Source organism: Rhinoderma darwinii, chromosome 5 (genome assembly GCF_050947455.1).
Source record: "Rhinoderma darwinii isolate aRhiDar2 chromosome 5, aRhiDar2.hap1, whole genome shotgun sequence".
Classification (NCBI taxonomy): domain Eukaryota; kingdom Metazoa; phylum Chordata; class Amphibia; order Anura; family Rhinodermatidae; genus Rhinoderma; species Rhinoderma darwinii.
Window position 1 is genome coordinate 251,313,337 of NC_134691.1, and position 27,461 is coordinate 251,340,797.

Consider the following 27,461-nt stretch of genomic DNA (forward strand, 5'->3'; position numbering starts at 1 on the left):
GGCAAATGGCAATGAATGAGAATTTCTATCAGCCACGCCGCAGTGCACTCAGGGAATGCTGGGCGTTGTAGTACTACGTCCACTACAAAGGCTGCCTGTATTGCAAGTTGGATTGTTATTTGTTTGTTATGTTAACGGCCGGGAAAGAGCCCCTTCTAAAAGCGTATTCACACTGACACTGGCTTGGCAAATGGCAATGAATGAGAATTTCTATCAGCCACGCCGCAGTGCACTCAGGGAATGCTGGGCCTTGTAGTACTACTACTACTACTACTACTACAAAGGCTGCCTGTATTGCAAGTTGGATTGTTATTTGTTTTTTATGTTAACGGCCGGGGATGAGCCCCTTCTAAAAGCGTATTCACACTGACACTGGCTTGGCAAATGGCAATGAATGAGAATTTCTATCAGCCACGCCGCCGTGCACTCAGGGAATGCTGGGCGTTGTAGTAGTACTACAAAGGCTGCCTGTATTGCAAGTTGGATTGTTATTTGTTATGTTGAGGGCCGGGGATGAGCCCCTTCTAAAAGCGTATTCACACACTGGCTTGGCAAATGGCAATGAATGAGAATTTCTATCAGCCACGCCGCGGTGCACTCAGGGAATACTGGGCATTGTAGTAGTACTACAAATGCTGCCTGTATTGCAAGTTGGATTGTTATTTGTTATGTTAACGGCCGGGGATGAGCCCCTTCTAAAAGCGTATTCACACACTGGCTTGGCAAATGGCAATGAATGAGAATTTCCATCAGCCACGCCGCAGTGCACTCAGGGAATGCTGGGCCTTGTAGTACTACATCCACTAAAAAGGCTGCCTGTATTGCAAGTTGGATTGTTATTTGTTTGTTATGTTAACGGCCGGGGATGAGCCCCTTCTAAAAGCGTATTCACACTGACACTGGCTTGGCAAATGGCAATGAATGAGAATTTCTATCAGCCACGCCGCAGTGCACTCAGGGAATGCTGGGCCTTGTAGTACTACTACTACTACTACTACTACTACTACTACTACTACTACTACTACTACTACTACTACTACAAAGGCTGCCTGTATTGCAAGTTGGATTGCTATTTGTTTGTTATGTTAACGGCCGGGGATGAGCCCCTTCTAAAAGCGTATTCACACACTGACACTGGCTTGGCAAATGGCAATGAATGAGAATTTCTATCAGCCACGCCGCAGTGCACTCAGGGAATGCTGGGCGTTGTAGTACTACATCCACTACAAAGGCTGCCTGTATTGCAAGTTGGATTGTTATTTTTTTGTTATGTTAACGGCCGGGGATGAGCCCCTTCTAAAAGCGTATTCACACTGACACTGGCTTGGCAAATGGCAAATAATGAGAATTTCTATCAGCCACGCCGCAGTGCACTCAGGGAATGCTGGGCCTTGTAGTACTACGTCCACTACAAAGGCTGCCTGTATTGCAAGTTAGATTGTTATTTGTTTGTTATGTTAACGGCCGGGGATGAGCCCCTTCTAAAAGCGTATTCACACTGACACTGGCTTGGCAAATGGCAATGAATGAGAATTTCTATCAGCCACGTCGCAGTGCACTCAGGGAATGCTGGGCCTTGTAGTACTACTACTACTACTAGTACTACTACTACTACTACAAAGGCTGCCTGTATTGCAAGTTGGATTGTTATTTATTTGTTATGTTAACGGCCGGGGATGAGCCCCTTCTAAAAGCGTATTCACACTGACACTGGCTTGGCAAATGGCAATGAATGAGAATTTCTATCAGCCACGCCGCAGTGCACTCAGGGAATGATGGGCGTTGTAGTACTACGTCCACTACAAAGGCTGCCTGTATTGCAAGTTGGATTGTTATTTGTTTGTTATGTTAACGGCCGAGGATGAGCCCCTTCTAAAAGCGTATTCACACACTGACACTGGCTTGGCAAATGGCAATGAATGAGAATTTCTATCAGCCATGCCGCAGTGCACTCAGGGAATGCTGGGCGTTGTAGTACTACGTCCGCTACAAAGGCTGCCTGTATTGCAAGTTGGATTGTTATTTGTTTGTTATGTTAACGGCCGGGGATGAGCCCCTTCTAAAAGCGTATTCACCCTGACACTGGCTTGGCAAATGGCAATGAATGAGAATTTCTATCAGCCACTGTGCACTGACTCAGGGAATGCTGGGCGTTGTAGTACTACAAAGCCTGCCTGTATTGCAAGTTGGATGCAACGGGGATGAGCCCCTTATAAAAGCGTATTCACACACTGGCTGAGTAGTGAGTAGTGGATGAGCCCCTTCGATTGCTGGATTCCTGCCTTTTAGATTCCTAAAGCTTTCCCTTACTGCACAGAGATGCTATCCCTACAGCTCCTGTCTGTAAAATGGCCGCTGAGCTCCGTGCATAGACTTTTATTGCAGGCTTGAGCCCGCCCCTATGCTGCCTCCCGATTGGCTGGGAGAGCCGTTTGCAAGGCATTATGGGGTAGCCTGATGTCAGGTGATCTTGTGAAATCCTCCATTTTAGATGTAACATGTGGCAGGTGCCAAAATGTAGCCGGGTTCGGTCAAAACGGGTTCGGCCGAACCCGGTGAAGTTCGGATTCGCTGCGAACCGAACTTTTCCCGAAGTTCGGACCGAAACCGGGTTCGGTTGTCCCGGTTCGCTCATCTCTACTTGTGGCATCATACCCAAGAAGACAGGAGGCTGTTATCACTGCCAAAGGTGCTTCAACTAAGTGCCGAGTAAAGGGTCTGAATACTTATGTCAATGCAAGATTTTAGTTTTTCCTTTTCAATAAATATTAGCAAAGATTGCTAACATTCTGTTTTTACTTTGTCCTTATGGAGTACTGAGTGCAGAAATATGGGTAAAATCTTTTTTTTTATTTTAGCACAAGGCCTCAACATAACAAAATGTTATAAAATTGAAAGGGTCTGAAGGCTTTCAGAATGTGCTGTATTATTGTATGGACACATCCACATGAGAAAAGTCTAAAACTAGGAGCAGGCGGCAAACTGTTTATCAGAGGCTCTGAGATTGAATGATAGAATGGAGATTGCAGCCTGAAACTTATTGCACATTTTTTTTTACTTAAAGGGGTTGGCCAGGAAAAAAATATGTTCTAAAAAGTGTCCCCCAGCTTTGGTTTGCCTTCCCTAAAACCCCCCACATACTTTCAACTGTTTTTTGTTTGATCTCAATCGCCACTTCTACTCTTTCTGTTTGTTTACATCCCATGCTTCTGGTCCTGTTTCCAGTCTTGTAACCCACCATATCCATGATCCCTTGCTGCATCTGAGGAGACAGCTTACATTCCCTCCTTTTCCTCCACAGCATCCCAGCTATTTTCATACTGCCACGCCCCTCTACGTTAACAGGGTCATTCCCTGCTCTAATTACAGTTACCCAGCTCCCTCAATACTGTCACACACACCCAGTAATAATAACACAGCGGATGGGGGTTATATACAGGGGTGATGGCGGTTATATACAGGGATGATGGGGGTTATGAACAGGGATGATGGGGTAATACACAGTGACAATATAACCCCATAATCCCTGTATATAACCCCCATCATCCTTGTGTATAACCCCCATCATCCCTGTATATGACCACCATCATTCCTTCACATAACCCTCATCATCCCTGTGTATAACCGCCATCATACCTGTGTATAACCACAATCATCGTTGTGTATTACCCCCAACATCCCTGTGTATTACCCCCAACATCCCTGTATATGACCTTAACATTCCTGTATATAACCCCCATCATCACTGTGTATTACCCCCATCATCCTATACAGAGATGATGGAGGTTATATACAGGAATGATGGGGGTAATACACCGGGATGATGGGGGTTATATATAGGGATGATGGGGTTATATACAGGGATGATGGGAGTTATACACAGGAATGATGGTGGTTATACACAGGGATGATGGGGTTATATACAGGAATGATGGGAGTAATACACAGGAATGATGGGGATTATATACAGGGATGTTGGGGTTATATACAGGGATGATGACCCCCATCATTCCTGAATATAACCCCATCATCACTGTATTTATATAACAACCATCTTCCCTGTATTTATGTAATCCGCGTAATCACTTTATATATGTAACCATCGGTGCATGTGGGGATTGAAGCATAACTTGAATGCCGCCACCTCCTCCTTCTTCATCAGAGAGTAGAAGAAGGAGGGGGCGTGTACTATGAGAGACGACGCTCAGTGTCTTTACTCAGCCAGCACTTCAGAGGCAAGGCACGTCATCAACTACATTTACAGGCAGTGGGACCAGAGGTGGAGCTCTGAAGAGCTCATGAAACATCCGCCCGGCCCACTGCCTGTAAATTGCTTGATGAAGTGCCGCTGCTCAGCCAAAAGTGCTGGTCGAGCAAAGACACGGAACGTCGTCTCTCATAGTGTCAGGGATCATTACCATGTATATTGTTTGAAAAATATTATCCTGACACATATGTATATACATTTCAGTTCTTTGTGTAATATACTGATATATATATAACAAGTTCTTTGTTCATGTCGGACACACCTATGGAAGACACCGCCCCCTGGAATGCAAGAAGAGTGAGTCTGAAGTTACAGCTGAGAAACTTGGGGCACTCCCACATCTCTGGGGAGGAGGCATGTGTCTCTTTCTGTGTTTCTTTGTTCTGAATAAAAAGTTTTTTCAGTCTTCCTCCTGGCTGAGAGAGGGAAGCTGTGTACCAAACATATTTGGCTGGTTTACTTCTTTCCAGGCATGCCTTCAGCTTTCAATTTACAGAGGTGGTTATTCGGTGTGAAATACGGACTTGACATTTGGCGCCCAACGTGGGGCCTCACTTGAGGAAATATCAAAACCAGACAATCGACAATCACAGGGTGAAACAGAGGACTCAAAGTAGCCCACTGAAGGAATTTGATCACCTCCGCAATAACACGGTAAGCGAATTGATTTTATAAATCTTCATCTTATCTGTGTTAGTGGGCAGTCTTGTGGCGATCTGTAGAACCCTTTTGTTGATTTCCTGAATTATCTCAGGCGACAGAGGTGATATTTTCCGCTGTGAGGTTGAAAACCTGTGAGACCTTAGTCGCGCCCGACTAACCATCCTCTGGGTAATTAGAGTCTAAATAAAATTATATAACAAGACCGGAGAGCTAGACTGTGAAATTTTAATATTTCCAGCGAGGCCGGAGAGTCTAAATAAAATTATTTAACAAGGCAGGAGAGCTATCGACTGGGATTTTAATATTTCCAGCGAGGCCGGAGAGTCTAAATAAAAATTATATAATAGGCCGGAGAGTTATCGACTGGGATTTTAATATTTCCAGCGAGGCCGGAGAGTCTAGATAAATATTGTTATATTCCAGTGAGATGTATACATTGCAGACTGAAAAATTTATATATAAATTACATGTATAACATAGACTGTTAGAATGGATGGTTTACGGTCCATATTCAAATCTCCAGGATCGTCCATTTCCGGACAGTCCTATTTGTATGATTTAGTGAAGCGAAGGGAAGGGAAGCAGTATGTGAGTAAAATGAAGAAATTGATGGAAGTGTGTGGAATCCATAGAGGAGGGCGGCTGCAAGCCGGAGATTGGGCAAAAGGTATTCTGGAGAACAAAGGGAAGTTGGAAGGTAGTAAGTTGATGGAAAGTGCTTTAGAGGGATTTGCAGAAGAGGAAGTTAGGAATAAGAAAGGTATTGTATGTATTAGAAAACACAGGACCAGCCGACGCCCGGTAATGGCTTCCGTACCTCATGTTGAGTGTGTCCTCATTGTGGGTGGGAAACCCCCCCCCTCACAGCTGCGCACTGTGTTTCCAATGGGAGAGGCTGCCCCCCACCACCCACCCCTGATGTGGCCACGCCCGGCCCAACCAAATCAGTATGAAATAATCGCCTTGTTAATTTTGTCATTTGCAGTGTCTTCTGTTTTTAGGTTACATGCTAGTGTACAGGACGCTGTTCACTGATGAAGCAACACGTCATCATAATATAGAGATGGTGGCCGACAGATTGGACACTGTTACAGATTAAATGTGTTTGATGTTTTGAACGTAGATAATTCCTATACAATGGTGTGATGAATGATTGCAGATATGTATGTTGTTTTGCCGGCATTGAAAGTGTTAAAATTGTGAGACTAGAAGCTGTGAGAAATGAGTGTGTGACCCCCCTCCCTCCCCCCTGTAGTGTGCTGTGTTTGGGAGGAGGAGGGGGGCTGACTGGGTGCAGTCTGCAGGGCTGATGAGACAAAGGGATTTCAATATGCACTGCTGAGAGATATATATATATCAGTGATGTCTACAAACCTAAATAAATTTCTTCTCTTTGCGCATGCGCTGTTGTTTATAAAAGTTACGATATTTATGTGTTATGATGTGATCAGATTTCATGTGTTTTGATGTTAATTCAGATGTATTAAACTATAGATACTGTGAGACACGGGGTTTTGAAAATGTATGTGCCCCCCACCGTTCCCTATTTTTATATACAGTTTATTGGTTTGCAGTAATTAATGTTATCAGATATAATATTTTCTGTTTTATTGAATAACTAACTACAATGCTTTTGTTTTTGATTTCACACATGAGTTATGTCATTGTAAAGATAAAATGTATTATCGTCAGGAAAAAGTCATTTTTGTTTCAGGCTGTTGTACATTACAGGGGGTTAAACTAGTGTTATGTTGAGATGTAGTTTTGAACCCTGCTACATTACTTTCGCAGAGTCCACAAAGGGGGGAATGGTGAAGGGACTGATCAGGTACAATTTTGGTTTGTTTTGAATTAATTAATTTGGTTTCAGGAGATCTAAAAATGTGTAAGAGACCCCAATGAGTAATCCAGATTAAATGTGTATGAGAGTAACCTACATTTTGAGGTTTTTCTATGTAGATGGTTCCTGATCTTTCCAGAACAGTAAATATGGCACTGGGTAAGCTGTGCTGTAGTCTCCACCCAATATGAGGTATTGTGTAAGAGACCATCCCCCTCCAGCAAATTTACACAGGAGGTGACGTCACTCGCAGATGGGTCTTTACAGATTTAGATGGGGGAGAAGGGAAAAAACAGAAATTGTCTGGATATTGTTAATTTGATGTAAAGTTTTTAGGAATTTTTTTATTTTGTTTTTGTATTAATCAAGTATTTGCAGAATCTGATAAAAGTGAGATTCTCAAAGTGTTCTGGATTATCAGATGAGTGTGGAGAAGTGTATAACATTTGGTTTTATTTTAGAGGATGAAGACGCCACCCCTTTGAGATGTTCTATCTATATGTGACATGGGTTTCTAATGTAAATTTGTAATAAAGAGATTTTATTATACAGTATGTACAAGACAGGATACGAGGCACCAGGTAAATTACCCAGAAACCACTCTCACCTTCTTGTTCATCTCAAGGAGCAGAGCTGGAGGTGCTCGCTGAGGCTTGTAACCTGGCAAAAGGTAAGACGGCCGACATTTACACTGACACTAGGTACGCTTTTGGCATCGCCCACAATTATGGGCCCATTGGTAGTAGGAACTTTATTGGATCATCGGGTAAGCCAATTGAGAGAGCGAGAGAAGACATACCTGACAACAAAGATATGTGCAGCCAGGTGTCAGTAAATTGGCTTGTCCCTGGATACAATAATGCCACCACTAGGTTTGTAGCAGCCGGCATGATGTGCGCACGGGGTGACATAGGTAAAACAGCAAAGGTACCTGTGAAAAGTGCAGCCCGGCCAGATTAACTGTCCCAGCGACTGCAGAACATACAACTACCCGAGGTAGAAGTGTATGACAATGTGCTCGTGTGTGTAGATCTGTTCTCAGGGGGGCCTGAAGCCCGGCCGGTATCTTCCCCACTGCAGAACTTGTGTAGTGACAGGGGAACAGTGTTATCCCAAGTATTGACCTGATGTTTGTACAATGATAAGATGTCAGCAGTTCTCCAGATGTTATTCCAAAGTTAGTTTGTTTAATAATTGTATTGTATATTTGTTTATTTTTATTTTTGTTGTGAAAGGGAAATTTTAGAGCAGAGAATTCTGTGCAGTATATATGTGTATGTATAGATATGTATATAAAGAAGAAGAATCAGTTTGTAAGTTTTAGTTACTGACCAGTGTGAACGTTTGATGTAAAGATGCTATTTGTTAATGTTTTTCTTCAAATTAATTATTTGATTAAGATCAATTAATGTTTATACAATGAAAAAGCTTGTTCTTCACAGGAAGAGTCCAACTGGGAGCGGAAGGCATGAGAACCAGATTCTAACAGAATGTGGACGGATAAGGGAAGGTGAACCGGTAACACCCAAGGCACTCTTGATGGCACTTGCATTGATGGTGTATGACCTCACATATGCCCCAAGACTGCAAGGATCGATTTGGTAAGATCTAATTGGTATGCCCCAGGTTTTACAGCTGATGCTGCTAAATTCTGTTAGAGCTGTTTGATTTGCCTACAGAACAGTCCTGGCAGACCGGTGCCAACCTTATCATACCCGCCTCCCACAAAGAGAACCGACCTTGAGAGGCCTTCCCAGGTAGAACGAACCAGATTAGAGTAAGAAAAATAGGTTTAAGACACTTGTCAGATAAACATGTGGAATCTGTGTATGTTTCTGTGAGGTGGAGATGTTCTAGGCAATCAGCTCAGATCAAGGTACAAATCCTGCTGAAAGGGTATCACCAAGTGCAAATGAAATGTACCCAATAAATTACACATCTTCTAGGTGCCCTGTCCATTGTAACAGAGAAGTTTTTCCTTATATAAAGGTGTTTGATGTCATTTAAGGGCCTGACATTATTGTATGTACTTAGAACAACGTTTATAGTGTATGCGGATGATGTTATCACCAGATTAGTATTTATTTTAACAATTGACAAGAGTTGGGGGTCCCCAGCAAGTGCCAGTAAATATGAACTAAAAGACTTTTAACACAATGAACTCCATCACTGAGATGCGGCAGGCGCAGCCTGAGCCACTACAACGCGTTTATCATGAACTGACGGCAGTGTCACAATTCTAAGCGGCCGCCCAGACAAGTAACTTGCCAGAGGAAGAGTACAGATGCGGAGGGTTTGATATTCACAATACAACTCCACTAATCCGCCTACGTGGGATCTCACCCCAGGCTCAAAGCATGAGGTGCTATGTACAGCCCAGTGACGTAAACTAAAGGAGACGGTGTCGGACAGATGAGAAGGACCAAACCAAGTCCTGATGACATCAGCAAAGATCAAAGTAAAGACCAAAGACCTGAGTGAATCCGTCAGCAGGATCAAGTGTTTTGATAAGTAAGTGGCTAGGAGGGGGTAATAATAACTCCCCCACTGGACACCAACGTAGTCTGACTCCACAATTGTGTGGGTTACCCTGAGGGTGACAGTCAGTGAAGAGCAGAAGACAGGAGAAGAAGGGGACGATAGTGTACAGGACTGGCAATGAACTGATGGGACCCGAAACCTGAGGGTGATAGCATGAGATTGGTGATAGCATTATGTTATTAGTTGAGGCCCTATTGTTTATAATGTCTGAGGTTTATAATTATAATGTGTGTAAATATGCCACGGTGCTGCAAATTACAATCTGAGGAGTTTTATGTGAAGGTGTGAGGTGAAGGTCACTGTACTGCCCATGACCTGTCATATCTGCAGGGGTAAAAGTCCCATTAGGACAGTAAGTGACAGTGCGACAATTATTACTGTTAATAAAATGTAGACCGGATTAATTATATATATATTACAACCAGCAGCGGTTTGTAGATTATATCAAGACAACCATCCTGTATCCAGAGGAGAATAGGGAAAGTTAGGGCCACTCCGACACCTTGGAAGTCCAGGTACAAAGGGGGGTTACTCATCAGGAGTAGCTCGTCTCAAGCTGGTGAAGAAATCCAAAACCCCTACCCGCCTGGTTCGAGTGGTCAGTGGTAGGTTGCTAGGCAAGACTCAGGGATAGAGTAATAATATTTTTAGGGGGGACTGTCAGGGATCATTACCATGTATATTGTTTGAAAAATATTATCCTCACACATATGTATATACATTTCAGTTCTTTGTGTAATATACTGATATATATAACAAGTTCTTTGTTCATGTCGGACACACCTATGGAAGACACCGCCCCCATGAATGCAAGAAGAGTGAGTCTGAAGTTACAGCTGAGAAACTTGGGGCACTCTCACATCTCTGGGGAGGAGGCATGTGTCTCTTTCTGTGTTTCTTTGTTCTGAATAAAAAGTTTTTTCAGTCTTCCTCCTGGCTGAGAGAGGGAAGCTGTGTACCAAACATATTTGGCTGGTTTACTTCTTTCCAGGCATGCCTTCAGCTTTCAATTTACAGAGGTGGTTATTCGGTGTGAAATACAGACTTAACAATAGTACACACCCCCTCCAAACAGGTAAACATCTGGTTCGCTATAGTCCCTTTGAGAAACAGAAAATGACCTTCGGGTCTTGTTGCATTGTCAGAAGTTTAAAGGGAACTTGGTTCTTAAAGGCTATACTAGCACCTCTCGAGGCTGTGGAATAAGTACTGTGGTACCAATCGTGATACATAGTGTGTGAAAGGGGCGGTACGTGGTTAAGGCAGAAGTGCGTTTCTTGAAGAAAGTCAATCTCCACCCTGGATTTTCTCGATAAAGTAAAGACTTGGCTATGTATTCGAGGGGTATTGAATCTCCTTACATTGAAGGAACTCATTTTAAGGGTACCCATTGCAACTAATCAGATTTAACACATAACAACATTGTAAACTAGTCTCGACGTTCAAGTTCAACACATGAGCAAGTAACAACGAACTTAGGCTCATAACCGAGGATTGTAGGCTCCTGGAAAGGAGTACTATATCCATCAGAAGGTTACGTGATAGGGACATTGACAGAGGAATTTGTTAATGGCCTATTCAAGCACATTTTGGGGAAGGAGTATAAAGTTACCAGTATGGGTAGTGCGCCAAGGGGGGACCACTCTCCATGTTCTCTAGAAAGCTAAGATAGACATAAATTAAGTGGGATTGGACAACAAGTAAATAAACTAGATTATACAGAATTATATCTCAGAAATTTTAGAAAACTATTAGTCTGACTAGAAAAGGTAACATGGTGAAAAACATGACTTGAGTATTCGTGCATTTCAAACCAAACTTACAATCACCACGTCTTGTAAGGGTTCAGAATCTCACATCCCGACATTAATCAGGATAAACGTGTCATCAAAAAGAAAATAGCAGGTATAAGTTCAGGTGGTTAGAGAGCCCGAAGAGTATTTCTTGTTATTGGGAGATCTGCCATTAGCTTGGAGTATCCACTGAGATGATGAAGGCAAGTCGGGTATCAGGGTGTCACAGGTGTTCAGAAGCCAAGATGGGATGTCAACCGGAGGGATGTCCAGGTTGGTCCAGAGGTTGGTCCAGAGAGCGGTGAGGTCGTCAGGGTATCTGACCGTAACTGTACGGCCGTCTTTAGTGACAGACAAGCCAAATGGGTATAGCCCACTTTTTGCTGAATGAGTCTGTTAATGGCTTAAGGATCCTCCTTTTTGTAAAAGCAGAGGTTTCAAAAAGGACTTCACCAGCTTCACTCGCTTACTGTAGAATCTCAGCAGTATCCATAAAGCTCAATAGGCCACATATAACATCTCTTGGTGGGTCGGAACCTCTCAGCTTAGATTAGGGCCCTGTGAATTTGACGATTTAACAGATGCCTGTGTATTGTACCAGCAAGCTAACGATCGCTGGTTCAAGTCCCCTAGAAGGACTAATGAAATGTGCAAAAAGAAAGTGAAATAAACTTTTAAGTAGTGAAAAAATATGTAAAAAATTGAAAGTTAAAAAAAATCCTTTCCTATTTTTCCTCTAAAGTATTGTAAAAAATAAAATAAGTTAACAAAATTGTTATTGCTCCATCCGTATAGGTCTAAACTATTAAAATATTGCATTATTTATCGCGCACGGTGAACGCCGTAAAAAAGAAAACATTTAAAACACAAAAATCTTTGTTTGTTTTTTGATCAACTTAGCTCCCAAATTTTTTCTATAGAAAGTGATCAAAAAATTATTTGTACCAAAAAATAATACAAATAAAACGACAGTTAGTCTCACACAAATTGAGCCATCACACCGCTCAATCGATGAAAAAATAAAAAAGTTATGGCTCTCAGAATGTGGCGACACAAATCAATTTTTTTTCTTTAAAAGTAGTTCAAGGTTCAGGTGTGAACCGAAAGGTTGCTCATTCTGTTCACTCTGTGGTGAATAAACCAACACCTCTCCAATTTTGAAGTCCTGGTGCTGTTACTTGTCCTCTGTCTTTGCCGTTTGTTCTACACCAAGGAGCTGATTCATCCTTTCACTGGTAATGTGCGCATGGCCTGATATTGTGCTTGCTTTGAGTGCTGTGTTTTTCTTTATCTTTCTGGCTATAGATTAATCTCTCTCTCTCTCTCTCTCTCTCTCTCTCTCTCTATGTATATATATATATATATATATATATATATATATATATATATATATATATATATATATATATATATATATATATATATATATACATATATATACACAAGCCTCCACTTGTCACGGGTCGAAACGTTGCCATCTTTACTGGATGTTTGACCAATAAAAGAACTTATTGATTTAAACTTTTTCTGAAGATTACATTACGTCAGACTGGGTTTGTCTGATTTTACAGCGTGACACCGCTCCTGATAACGGGATTTGTGCTGCTTCAAATATTGCATTTTTTGGATTATATCCACAGTATATGTCATAAATGTCAGATAGATAGATCACTTCTGGGACCTGCACCTATATCTAAAACGAGGGCCCCTATACCCTGTTCTAGCTTACTCGCTTCCTGGTTAGGTGTTCAGCAGTTATGGAAACATCCAAGTGCTTGCTGAACTAAGCTGTTTCCTTAAGTCCCATAGAAGTGAATGGGAGTTACGTTAACAGCATAGCACCACGAGCTACGCTGTTTCTGGAACTCGGCAGCTCCGAAAACAGTGTACATGGCTGAGATACGGAAACAGCGTAACTCGCTGAGCTACGCTGTTTCCGTAACTCCCATAGAACCGAATAGTAGTTATAAAAACAGCATAGCATGCTAGCTTCTACTGTAACTACCATTCACTACTATGGGAGATACAGAAAACAGTGTAGCTCAGTGAGTTAAAGAGGCTCTGTCACCACATTATAAGTGGCCTATCTCCTATATAAGGAGATGGGCGCTATAATGTAGGTGACAGTAATGCTTTTTATTTAATAAAATGATCTGTTTTCACCACTTTATTAGCGATTTTAGATTTATGCTAATGAGTTGCTTAATGCCCAACTGGGCGTATTTTTACTTTAGACCAAGTGGGCGTTGTACAGAGGAGTGTATGACGCTGACCAATCAGCGTCCTGCACTCCTCTCCATTCATTTACCTAGCGCATAGGGATCCTGCTAGATCCTTATGTGCTGTCTTATACTTACACATTAACAATACTGAAGTGTTTAGACAGTGAATAGACATTCCACGGAATGTCTATTCACAATCTCTGCACTTCGTTACTCTGTCTGTGGTAGTTACAGCGGAGGAAGCGCGATCTCGCGAGATCTTGCTGTAAATGACAGGTTAAAACGAGATCACGCTTCCTCTGCTGTAACTACCACAGACAGAGTAACGAAATGCAGAGATTGTGAATAGACATTCCGTGGAATGTCTATTCACTGTCTAAACACTTCAGTATTGTTAATGTGTAAGTATAAGACAGCACATAAGGATCTAGCAGGATCCCTATGCGCTGACTAAATGAATGGAGAGGAGAGCAGGACGCTGATTGGTCAGCGTTATACACTCCTCTGTACAACGCCCACTTGGTCTAAAGTAAAAATATGCCCAGTTGGGCATTAAGCAACTCATTAGCATAAATCTAAAATTGCTAATAAAGTGGTGAAAACAGATCGTTTTATTAAATAAAAAGCATTACTGTCACCTACATTATAGCGCCCATCTCATTATATAGGAGATAGGCCACTTATAATGTGATGACAGAGCCTCTTTAAGCTGTTTCCATAACTTATCCATGTATTGCAGTGTATTGTAAAAGCAATCTAATGATCGCTGGTTCAAGTCCAGGAAGGGAACTAATAAAATGTGTAAAAAACAAAAAAGTTCGATAAATTTTCAGGAGTGTAAAAATTATTAAAAGTTAAAAAAAAAAACCTTTTCCCAAGCACAATGTAAAAAAAGAAAAAAGGAATGAAGTAAAAAGTGATAAAGAAAATCGTATGTACCAAAAAATGCCTCTCAGAATGTGGTGAAACAGAACTAATAATTTTTTTTTAACGAATAGTTTTTGCTTTGTAAAACTAGTGAAAGTAGTAAACATTTTTTTTTTCAGTATTTTCTATTGTCTAAAACCTGGGTACGTCTTATAATCACATGCGTCTTATAGTCCGAAAAATACGGTATATAGTTTTTCCATTTTAAAAAGCATTAATAATTCAACAGTGCAGTGTTTTTTTAAACAGGCTGTGTTTTTTGTTTGTTTTTTAGCACCGGCTACCATCCATTTACCTATAACCATATCACTTTGATATTACTTTTCCTGTCTTGGTGTTAGAAATCTGACAGCCGGTTTGAACGAATCCAGCAATGAAACAAATTTCAGAAAATTTGCTCATCTCTAGTGAAGATCTGTACAATAAAATTAACACAATATTTATTTTACACTGTGAAGGCTGTAAAAAAAAAGACTAAAAATAAATGACAAATTGTCTGTTTTTTAGATCATTTCATCTCCCCCAAAAAACTGAATAAAAAGTACCGTATTTTTCGGACTATAAGACGCACCTGGCCATAAGATGCACCCAGGTTTTAGACAACAGAAAATAGGAAAAAAATTATTTGTTAAAAAATAATTTATTCTGTTTCACCACATTCTGAGAGCCAAAAGTTTTTTTATATTTTTTTTATCGATTGAACGGTATGAGGGCTTATTTTGTTGCGGGACGAAATTATTTTATTTTTTACATAGTGCTTGGGGAAAAAAAAAATTTTCTTACACTCCTAAAAATGTATCTAACATTTTTTTTTTTTTACACATTTTATTAGTTTCCCTAGGGGACTTGGACCAGCGGCCACTTCGTTACATGTGGAGTTACTGAAACAGCGTAACTACGCTGTTTCCCTAACTCCCATAGTAGTGAATAGCAGTTACGGAAGCAGTGTAGCATGCGAGCTACGCTGTTTCCGTAACTACTGTTTAGTTCTACTGTTCAGTCCTATGGGAGTTATGGAAACTGTGTAGCTCAGCGAGTTACGCTGTTTCAGTAACGCCACATGTAATCAAGTGGCCGGGAGAGCAAAGAAAGCTAGAACGGGGTTTAGGCGGCCCCGTTCTAGAGATAGGTGTGGGTCCCAGAGGTGGGACCTGCATCTAGCTGACATTTATGACATATCCTGTGGATATCAAGTAAAATAGTCGAACAACAGCACACGTCTCTAGATGATCAAAGTGGTTTTATTGTCAAAACATCCACGACAAACATGCCTGTTTGTCGTGGATGTTTTGACAATAAAACCACTTTGATCATCTGGAGACGTGTGCTGTTGTTCGACTATTTTACTTGGAATTCTACAACATGCCGGAGTGGGTTTGCCGGGCTTGACAGCGTGCACCTCGCCAGACTCGGGATTTGTGCTGCTTCAAAACCTTTTATTTTGCTTCATATCCTGTGGATATGTCATAAATGTCCTTCATAGAAAAACCCCTATAAATGCCACGGTCGCTATTGATCACAGCATTTAACTAGTTAAAGGGGTTTGCCATAAAACACATTTATTATTTAATATAGGGGCTACATGTGTGATCGTTGGGGATCCCAGTGATAAGGATAACAAGGGACCGAAAGTCACCTAAAGCGCTATATGAGAAGCCTGGACTTCCGGGTTTTGTGTCCGGCTCATCTGTTCCGCAGCTCCATAGAGATCAATGGAGAGCCGCTCGCGCATGCGCAGAAGAATCCCATTGATCTCTATGAAGCTGCCGGACACAGAACGCGGAAGTCACAGCTTATCATGCAGCGCTCTTGGTAACTTTCGGTCCCCGTTTTCCTTATCGATCACACATGTATCCCCTATCCTGTGGCGATACCGGGTCCCTTGACTGCGGACTATAAGATGCAGGGACTTTTTAGCAAAATTTATTCTTGCTAAAACCTGCGTCTTATAGTCCGAAAAATACGGTAATTAAAACTAAATAGTATGTACCCTAAAATGGTTTAAATAAAAACTACAACTCGTCCCACAAACAACAAGCCCTCATAGAGCTCTGTTGACAGAAAAAGAAAATGTTAGGGACCTTTGAATGCAGCAACACACAAAAAAATATTTTCGAAAGAAAAAAGTGTTTTACTGTGCAAAAGTAGAAAAACATTAAAAAACAATATATGTACTTTTGATAATGCCGTAATCGTAGAGACCCACAGTATAAAGTTATCATGTCATTTATACCAAATGGTGAACTCCATAAAAACAAACCCCCCAAAGAAATGACGGAATTGCAGTTTTATTTCCTACCTCTCTTCCAAAAAAAGTTAATACGTTTTACAATATATGATGAGTTATGATTGATACATATGCCTCAAGTTTATCTCCTGGTTCAAATGTAGTTGAAAATCAGGATTTCCTCTTCCAGAGACATGATTCAATTAGGTTGCATACAAACACAAAGACCCAAATGTGTCTCTGTGTGGCTGCTAGCTCACGTACAGTGCATTCGGAAAGTCTTCAGACACTTTCACTTTTTTTTGCATTTTGTTACAGTATGTTGAGGCCTTTTGTTAAAATAAAAAAAAATTCAACTTGTCCCCCATAATTCTGCACTCAATACCCCATAATGACAAAGTGAAAACAAAATGTAGACATTTTTGCAAATTTATTAAAAATGAAAAACTAAAATTTTGCATGGTCATAAGTATTCAGACCCCTTGCTATGACACGTGAAATTTAGCTATGTGGGCCACCCATTTCTCTAGAAATGTTTCAACACCTTGATTGGAGTCCACCTGTGGTAAATTCATTTGATTGGGCTTGATTTGAAAAGACACACCCCTGTCTATATAAGGTCTCACAGATGTCATTGCATATTAAAGCAAAAACAAAGCCATGAGAAGGAAAGAAATGCCTGTAGAGCTCAGAAACAGGATTGTGTGGAGGCTCAGATCTGGAGAAGGGTACAAACAAATTTCTGCTGCACTGAAAGTTCCCAAGAACACAGTGGCCTCCATAATTCTTAAATGGAAGAAGTTTGGAACAACCAGAACTCTTACTAGAGCTGGCTGCCTCACCAAACAAAGTAATCGGGGGAGAAGGGCCTTGGTAAAAGTAGTGACCAAGAACTCACTGGCTATGCTCCAAATATCCTGTCCTGCAGATGGGAGAAACACCCAGAAAGTCAACCATCACGGGCAGCACTCCACCAATCTGGGCTTTATAGCAGAGTGGCCAGAAAGAAGCCTCTCCTCAGTAAAAGACACATGAAAGCCCACCTGGAGTTTTCCAAAAAGCACCTAAAGGACACTGAGACTGTGAGAAATAAGATTCTGTGGTCTGATGAAACCAGGATTGCACTCTTTGGCCACAATTATAAGCATCATGTCTGGAGGAAACCAGGCACCTGCACAATACCATCCCTACAGTGAAGTATGATGGTGGCAGCATCATACTGTGGGAGTGTTTTTCCGCAGCTGGGACAGGGAGACTTGTCAGAGTTGAGAAAAAGATAAATGGAGCAAAGTGCAGAGATATTCTTATTGAAAACCTGATCCAGAGTGCTCTGGACCTCAGACTGGGCCGAAGGTTCACCATCCAACAAGACAATGACCCTAAGCACACAGCCAAGACAACCCAGGAGTGGCTTAGGGACAAATCTGTGAATGTCCTTGAGTGGCCCAGCCAGAGAACTGACTTGAACCCAATCGAAGATCTCTGGAGAGACCTGAAAATGGCTGTCCACCGACTGTCCCCATCCAACCTGACAGAGCTTGAGAGGATCTGCAACGAAGAATTGCAGAAAATCCCCAAATTCTGGTGTGCAAACCTTGTGGCATCATATCCAGGAATACTGGAGGCTGTTATCGCTTCCAAAAAGTGTTTAAACTAAGTACTAAGTAAAGGGTCTGAATACTTATGTAAATACAATATTTTAGTTTTTCCTTTTCAATAAATTAGCAAAGATTACTAACATTCTGTTTTCACTTTTTCATTATGGGGTATTGAGTGCAGAATGATAAGGAAAATCTTGATTTTTTTATTTTATTTTAGCACAAGGCCTCAACATAACAAAAAGTGGAAAAAACTGAAAGGGTCTGAAGACTTTCCGAATGCATTGTAGGTGCTAACAAAGGAGATGCTCTGAAATCCAGATGGCAAGACTCCGGTACACATGTTTATAGAAATGGCTATGTGGGAGAAAGAAAATATAATCCTTCAAAGCCACCCCAGTCATAATTCATGTTTTATATAACCCAGCTAGGTATATATGATCAAGGAACTCAGTCGCTCCTCAGGTCTCAACTACCGGGATTCTCGGCCTTGAGAAACCATAGAATTGAATGTTCGTTCAAATTATTAATATTTCACATTCATGTTTGCTATGCCAAGGTTGGTAAAAATATGCTTGTAAACTTGTCGGACATAATATCTTACTAGCAGATTCCTATAAGAAGTTATTACAGATTAGAACTGAGTCCGGCAACTTTCCTTTTTTTGCATGTACCGTATTTTTCGGACTATAAGACGCAGTTTTTAGCAAGAATAAATCTTGCTAAAAAGTCCCTGCGTCTTATAGTCGGCAGTCAGGGTGCCGGGCCCTCTGACTGCTCCTTACTTAACCCTTCCCGACCCGTGATGTGCTAGGGCATCATGGAGCGGGGAGGGGATGATATATGGAGCGGGCTCACACGCTGAGCCCGCTCCATACACTGCAGGTGTCAGCTTCTGACACGCTGCACTAACGGCTAGGAACAGTGATGGCGCTGTTCCTGGCCATTTAACTAGTTAAATGTCGCGGTCAATAGCTGAGCTACGCTATTTCCGCAACTCCCATAGAACTGAATAGTAGTTACGGAAACAGAGTAGCATGCTACGCTGCTTCTGTAACTGCCATTCACTACTATGGGAGTTACGGAAATAGCATAGCATAGCTCAGCGAGTTACGCTGTTTCCGTAACTGATCCATGTATTGCAGTGTATTATACCAGCGATCTAATGATCGCTGGTTCAAGTCCCCTAGGGGAACTAATAAAATGTGTGTAAAAAAAAAAGTTAAATACATTTTCAGGTGTGTAAAAGAAAAATTAAAGTTAAAAAAAAACATTTCCCATTTTTCCCCAAGCACTATGTAAAAAAATAAAAAATTGGTATTGCTGCATCCGTAAAAGTCCAAAACTATTACAATATAGCATTATTTGACTCACACAGTGAACGGTGTAAAAAAAACAAGAATTTAAAACCCCCAGAATCGTTGTCTTTTGGTCACCATAGCACTAAAAAGAATGAAATAAAAAGTGATAAGAAAATCGTATGTACCAAAAAATGGTGCTAATAAAAACTACAGCTCGTTCCACAAAAAATAAGCCCTCAAACCGCTAAAACGATGGAAAAATATAATTTATGGCTTTAAAAATGTGAACTGACTAAATTTTTTTTTTTAACCAATAGTTTTTTCTTTGCCTATTTTCTGTTGTCTAAAACCTGGGTGCGTCCTATAGTCAGGTGCGTCTTATAGTCCGAAAAATACGGTAATTAGTCATCCTCCTCTCGCCTAACCAGGAGGAGGGGTAAGGGGCCTTGTTTGGACCCTTTAAAAAATGGCACATCAAGAAACACAGTGTCAGACCACTGGAAATGCAACAACTTTGCAGTTCTGTCTAAATTTAAGCTCTTAGCCTCCGTGGGATCTTTCACCGATCTAATTAGTAAGAGGTCTGTTATTCTTTACTGTATTACTTTTTATTCGTATAACTGTTTTGCTTATGTGAGTAATTTTTTATCATACCATTTTTGTCACCTTTTCAAGCACTGTACTTCTTTATATTAAACAAGTTTGTTCCTTGCTACTCTAAACCTACCCACAACCTCGAAGTGAAAAAGCATAACCTGTTTTATGCTGTTCAGATTCAGTGTGTGCCTGTGTGAACTTGTGTGTTACCAGGAGCGTTTTGTGTGAATGTCTGTACTGGTTTTGCGGTGCGCTTAACTCATTCTTAGCATGATGCGATAGGCGTGTATGTGAGTGAGAGTGGAAAAACGGAGTACACCTTTACAATAGCATTCAGGTCACTTGAGCAGTGAGTGGTGTTCGTGACATCTACATAGCATTTAAAATGCCGCGTAATTTATGAAGACAGGCAGCCCATTAGGTCCTGGCTTTAACTCTCGTCCATGGCAGACATTTGTGACGCCCACTGTTGCCTTGGCAACCCTTTGGCACCCCTATTCACTGCAGCCTCTTGGGGTTTACCGATGATATGTGCCTTCTGACTTACTTTTAGTAACCTACCCGTATGTATAGTAGAATGTAAGCGTCTTGCTGCTTCCCATGAGTATTTAGTGATTGTGTTGGGGTTTAGTGTAGTAGATAAGTGCATTTTATTTTTTACTTCCTAGCAGGTTTTTTTTTCATATTCAAAGTCTAAATTAAATTCAGTAAACCAATGTTTGCATCATTATCTAACACCAAAAAATATTTATCTAAACTGTCTTACAGGAAACTGTTCTTATTATCATAAGCAACCAATCACAGTGCAGCTTTCCTTTTTCCACAGCAGATTAATAAAATAAAGCAAAGGTCTGATTGGTTGCTATGGGCAACAAGACATGTTTTTCTAGGTTTTCAAGATATGAAGAATGAGGCCCAATGTTTATTTAAAACGATTCAGTCTTGTATGAATTTTTACTTTGATTTTAATTTTTCATTCTTGTGCTTCTTCTATTTCCTAATTAAGTCGTAAAAATAGCTTAAAAAACAATTGTAAAAAAATGTACTTGCTTTCACCTAGATTAATTACCTGCGTAGGTAGAATGTGTAGGCAAATATTTGATAAGAGATATAATTGTGTGTGCTGGTCTTAAAGAGATTAGCACTAGGATATGATGTAACTGTAAAATATTTTTATCTTGTGAAGGTGTTCTTTGTAGTTTAGTGTTGTGAGAGATATGAGTGGCAATGTAGTAATGCATTGCATTCACGACACCTCAACTGCAGATTATATGTCCAGTTCCTGCTAAATTGATCATTTATTTCAGCACGACAGAATGTGAAAAGGTGAAGGACAAAGAAACAAGAATGAAAAATATGTTAAATGCAGGTTCCAATGCAATGATGTAGTGGGAAGAGTATTTCAAGAAATGTTGTCATTGGAACATCAGATGAGTGAGTCTATGAGTGAGTCACGCTAGTAATGTTGCGATTCCTGAAGCCAGACATATTTAGTAAAAGAATCATGTTTTCTTACTATCTATTGATTTTGAAATTTTGCACCTTTAAGGCCGGATTCACACGAGCGTGTGCGTTTTGCGCATTCGAAAAAAACGCGGCGTTTTGCATGCGCAAAACGCACTTAACAGCTCCGTGTGTCATGATCATATGGTGCGCGGCTGCGTGCTTTTCGCGCAGCCGCCATCATTATGACTAGAGATGAGCGAACCGGGACAACCGAACCTGGCTTCGGTCCGAACATCGGGAAAAGTTCGGTTCGCAGCGAATCCGAACTTCACCGGGTTCGGCCGAACCCGTTTTGACCGAACCCGGCTACATTTTGGCGCCTGCCACATGTTAGATGTAAAATGGAGGATTTCACAATATCACCTGACATCAGGCTACCCCATAATGCCTTGCAAACGGCTCTCCCAGCCAATCGGGAGGCAGCATAGGGGCGGGCTCAAGCCTGCAATAAAAGTCTGTGCACGGAGCTCAGCGGCCATTTTAGAGACAGGAGCTGTAGGGATAGCATCTCTGTGCAGTAAGGGAAAGCTTTAGGAATCTAAAAGGCAGGAATCCAGCAATCGAAGGGGCTCATCCACTACTCACTACTCAGCCAGTGTGTGAATACGCTTTTATAAGGGGCTCATCCCCGTTGCATCCAACTTGCAATACAGGCAGGCTTTGTTGTACTACAACGCCCAGCATTCCCTGAGTCAGTGCACAGTGGCTGATAGAAATTCTCATTCATTGCCATTTGCCAAGCCAGTGTGTGAATACGCTTTTAGAAGGGGCTCATCCCCGGCCGTTAACATAACAAATAACAATCCAACTTGCAATACAGGCAGCCTTTGTAGTACTACTACAACGCCCAGCATTCCCTGAGTGCACCGCGGCGTGGCTGATAGAAATTCTCATTCATTGCCATTTGCCAAGCCAGTGTGTGAATATGCTTTTAGAAGGGGCTCATCCCCGGCCGTTAACATAACAAATAACAATCCAACTTGCAATACAGGCAGCCTTTGTAGTACTACTACAACGCCCAGCATTCCCTGAGTGCACCGCGGCGTGGCTGATAGAAATTCTCATTCATTGCCATTTGCCAAGCCAGTGTGTGAATACGCTTTTAGAAGGGGCTCATCCCCGGCCGTTAACATAACAAATAACAATCCAACTTGCAATACAGGCAGCCTTTGTAGTACTACTACAACGCCCAGCATTCCCTGAGTGCACCGCGGCGTGGCTGATAGAAATTCTCATTCATTGCCATTTGCCAAGCCAGCGTGTGAATACGCTTTTAGAAGGGGCTCATCCCCGGCCGTTAACATAACAAATAACAATCCAACTTGCAATACAGGCAGCCTTTGTAGTACTACTACAACGCCCAGCATTCCCTGAGTGCACCGCAGCGTGGCTGATAGAAATTCTCATTCATTGCCATTTGCCAAGCCAGTGTGTGAATACGCTTTTAGAAGGGGCTCATCCCCGGCCGTTAACATAACAAATAACAATCCAACTTGCAATACAGGCAGCCTTTGTAGTACTACTACAACGCCCAGCATTCCCTGAGTGCACCGCGGCGTGGCTGATGGAAATTCTCATTCATTGCCATTTGCCAAGCCAGTGTGTGAATACGCTTTTAGAAGGGGCTCATCCCCGGCCGTTAACATAACAAATAACAATCCAACTTGCAATACAGGCAGCCTTTGTAGTACTACTACAACACCCAGCATTCCCTGAGTGCACTGCGGCGTGGCTGATAGAAATTCTCATTCATTGCCATTTGCCAAGCCAGTGTCAGTGTGAATACGCTTTTAGAAGGGGCTCATCCCCCGGGTTTTGATTCAACTTGCTGCACTCCAGCCGTGAAATGTCTGGTAAAAAAAAGGTTGTGAAAGGACGGGGTAGAGGAAAAAACACCCATGCCGTCTTCTCTTCCAGTCCAAATTTGGATCTGTTGGTGCCAGACCCAGTACCAGCATTTGTGGCACAAGACATGTGCCCAGTTCCACTAGTAGCAGCAGCCATGTGCCTGCTGGTAGTAGTAGCAGTATCAGCAAGCCAGACTTGTCCATCTCCTCTGGTGGGCGGGTTACTTTAGATAATACGGCCATTGTGGACTGGTTGGCTGGCTCGCGGTCATCTCAGCAGGAAGACTCTGACGATCTGGCTTCAAGCCAGGTTTCGTTGGATTCCAGATCCTCTACAGTTCCTTGGCACAGTGACAGTAGTAATATGGGTATTTCTAGCGTTTCCATTCCATCATCTATGTCTTCACTCCCCCTTCCTAGCGGGAAGCCATCTTTCCTGAGAGTCCTAAGAGACATCTCCTCGGGTGCGAAGGAAGATACTGAACAACATAGGGATGCTGCTGCTCCGAGTCCCTGTCATCTAAGTAGTAGCCAGGCCTTATCCACCATGTCGTTGTCATCATCATCATCACTGTCATCTAGTGCTCCTCCTACGTCCCATCAGTTATCCATTACGGAATCGTTGTCCAATAAGCAACAATATATACCCAGTCATCCACTTGTCGTGCGGCTTAATTCACACCTGGCTGAGTTGTTGGTGGTGCAGTCGCTGCCGTACCACCTGGTCGACTCCACCAGCTTCAAGCAATTGATGGCGTGCGCTCAGCCTAGGTGGCGAATACCTAGCCGACATTACTTCTCCAAAACAGCTGTCCCTGCCTTGCACAAGCATGTGGAGCAAAAGGTGTGCCAGTCCTTGCAATTATCCGTGTGCAGCAGGGTACATGCCACCGTCGACACGTGGAGCTGCAACTATGGCCAGGGACAGTACATGTCTTTCACGGCCCACTGGGTCAATATTTTGCAGTCCGATGCACCACCGCAGCAATGCCAGGCATTACCACCTCCACGCTTGTATCTTTCTGGTTTAACTCCGGACACCAGGCGCCTACCATCCTCCTCCTCCTACTCCTCCTCCTCCTCCTTGCCTTCCTCCTTGGAGGTCTTCCCGTCCCCGACAGGACACAGCGTATCTTCCACTCCTCCTCCCTCCTCTTTTCACAGGTGCAAGGTGAAGCGCCACAACGCTGTCTTACACCTGCTGAGCCTGGGCGAGAAAAGCCACACAGGGCAGGAGCTGCTGCTGTGCATCAAGGAGGAAATCGCACGCTGGCTGTCTCCTCTGAAACTCACACTGGGCAATGTTGTCTCTGATAACGGGAAGAACGTTGTGGCTGCACTGCGTCTAGGTCACCTGACACACGCTCCTTGCATGGCACATGTGATCAATCTGGTCATAACACGCTTCTTAAAGTCATATGTTGGTTTGAAGGGTGTGCTGGCCATGTCCAGGAGGGTTTGAGTTCGCTTTAGACGTTCGTATGCATTTAAGCACGCCCTCCTGGACTTGCAGCGTCAAAACAATCTCCCAGAACACAGCCTGATTTGCGACGTTCCAACACGCTGGAATTCCACCCTGCACATGTTGGACCGTCTGTACCGTGAATGATTTCCTGATGCAGCAGACGGGCAGCGTTTGGAGCCAGTGTAATTTCGAGCTCAGGCACTGGCAGCTGGTTAGAGACGCATGTCGCGTTTTGAGGCCCTTTGAAGAGGCCACATGATTTGTGAGCCGTGACGCTAGCGGAATGAACGATGTTATGCCGCTGATATTCATTATGGAGCAAACGCTCACAGCGATGATTCAGCAAAGGATGGAGGAAGGATCACATCTGGCTATGGATGTTGAGGAGGAGGAGGAGGATGAGGATGAGGAAACAGGACCTGAAGAGGAGCTGGATTTGGAGATGGAATCACAGGAAGGGACAGGGGACGAGGCAGCCGCACAACATGACAGTGATGGTGATGACGAGTCTGATGACGACCTTGATGATGGACAACCATCGCAGTATGGGGCGGAGATGGAACCAACCGGGCCCTCTGAAACGCTGGCCAGGATGGCGAGCTGTATGCTTCGTTACTTGCGCGCTGACTGTCGTATTGTTAGCATGAAGCAAAGAGATGAGTACTGGATAGCCACACTTTTAGACCCTCGGTATAAAGCCAGAATGGGGGAGTTTTTTGCACTTTCCGAGAGGGAGGCAAAATTGCCTTATTATCGAGAGAAGCTATGCAGCCAGCTTGTCACGGCTTTCAAACGGCAAACACCTGCTGCAAGCATGTCTGACCGGGGGGCCACTCTCCGCTCCCCACTGTCTCATCGTTCCACCGCCTCTGGCTGAGCTACCTTTGCAATAGGCGGCAGCAGCCAATTCAGTTTGGAAAATATGATGACAACATTTTTACATCCAATACCCCGACCTGACACACATCGTAGTCACCAAAGGGATGTTCACCATCACCAGGTGCAGCACCTAAACAACCAGGTTCACTCGTACCTGGACTGTGCCCTTTCTCTTGCAGAAATGCTGATCCCAGACCCCATGGACTTCTGGGTCAGCAGATTGGATCATTGGCAAGAACTGGCCCAGTTTGCCATGGGTGTATTGTCTTGTCCACCCTCCAGTGTAGGGTCAGAGAGGGTATTCAGCGCGGCAGGGGGCTTCGTCACCCTTAAGCGAACAAGATTGTCCGCCAACAGCTTTGAAAATCTCACGTTTCTGAAAATGAATCAAGCGTGGATCGGTGAGGATTTTAAAACCCCTGTGCCTGATGCCACTGATTAGATCTGACATTGCTGCTGCTGCTGCCGCTGCCGCCTTCTACTGCCGCCTGCTACTACGGGATTCTGTCCTGTCCACTCTTTTTTTAATGTGCCGCTGTTGGTGCTGCTACTACTTCTACCACCAATCCACCCCCAGTGCCGTCTGCTACAAGCAGGCCTGCCCCACCACAGGGCTTTGTCCTGTGACTATCCGGTGTCTTTTAATGTGCTGCTACTAGTACTACCACCCTTGCTGTCCGTTGCCTACCTCTACTACCACCAATACACCTCCACTGCCGTCTGCTACAAGCAGGCCTGAGGCTTGCCCCACCACAGGGCTTTGTCCTGTGACTGTCCAGTCTCTTTTAATGTGCTGCTACTACTACTACCACCCTTGCTGTCTGTTGGCTACCTCTACTACCACCAATACACCTCCACTGCCGTCTGCTACAAGCAGGCCTGAGGCTTGCCCCACCACAGGGCTTTGTCCTGTGACTGTCCAGTCTCTTTTAATGTGCTGCTACTACTACTACCACCCTTGCGGTCTGTTGGCTACCTCTACTACCACCAATACACCTCCACTGCCGTCTGCTACAAGCAGGCCTGAGGCCTGCCCCACCACAGGGCTTTGTCCTGTGACTGTCCAGTCTCTTTTAATGTGCTGCTACTACTACTACCACCCTTGCTGTCTGTTGGCTACCTCTACTACCACCAATACACCTCCACTGCCATCTGCTACAAGCAGGCCTGAGGCTTGCCCCACCACAGGGCTTTGTCCTGTGACTGTCCAGTTTCTTTTAATGTGCTGCTACTACTACTACCACCCTTGCTGTCTGTTGGCTACCTCTACTACCACCAATACACCTCCACTGCCGTCTGCTACAAGCAGGCCTGAGGCCTGCCCCACCACAGGGCTTTGTCCTGTGACTGTCCAGTCTCTTTTAATGTGCTGCTACTACTACTACCACCCTTGCTGTCTGTTGGCTACCTCTACTACCACCAATACACCTCCACTGCCGTCTGCTACAAGCAGGCCTGAGGCCTGCCCCACCACAGGGCTTTGTCCTGTGACTGTCCAGTCTCTTTTAATGTGCTGCTACTACTACTACCACCTTTGCTGTCTGTTGGCTACCTCTACTACCACCAATACACCTCCACTGCCGTCTGCTACAAGCAGGCCTGAGGCTTGCCCCACCACAGGGCTTTGTCCTGTGACTGTCCAGTCTCTTTTAATGTGCTGCTACTACTACTACCACCCTTGCTGTCCGTTGGCTACCTCTACTACCACCAATACACCTCCACTGCCGTCTGCTACAAGCAGGCCTGCCCAACCACAGGGCTTTGTCCTGTGACTGTCCAGTGTCTTTT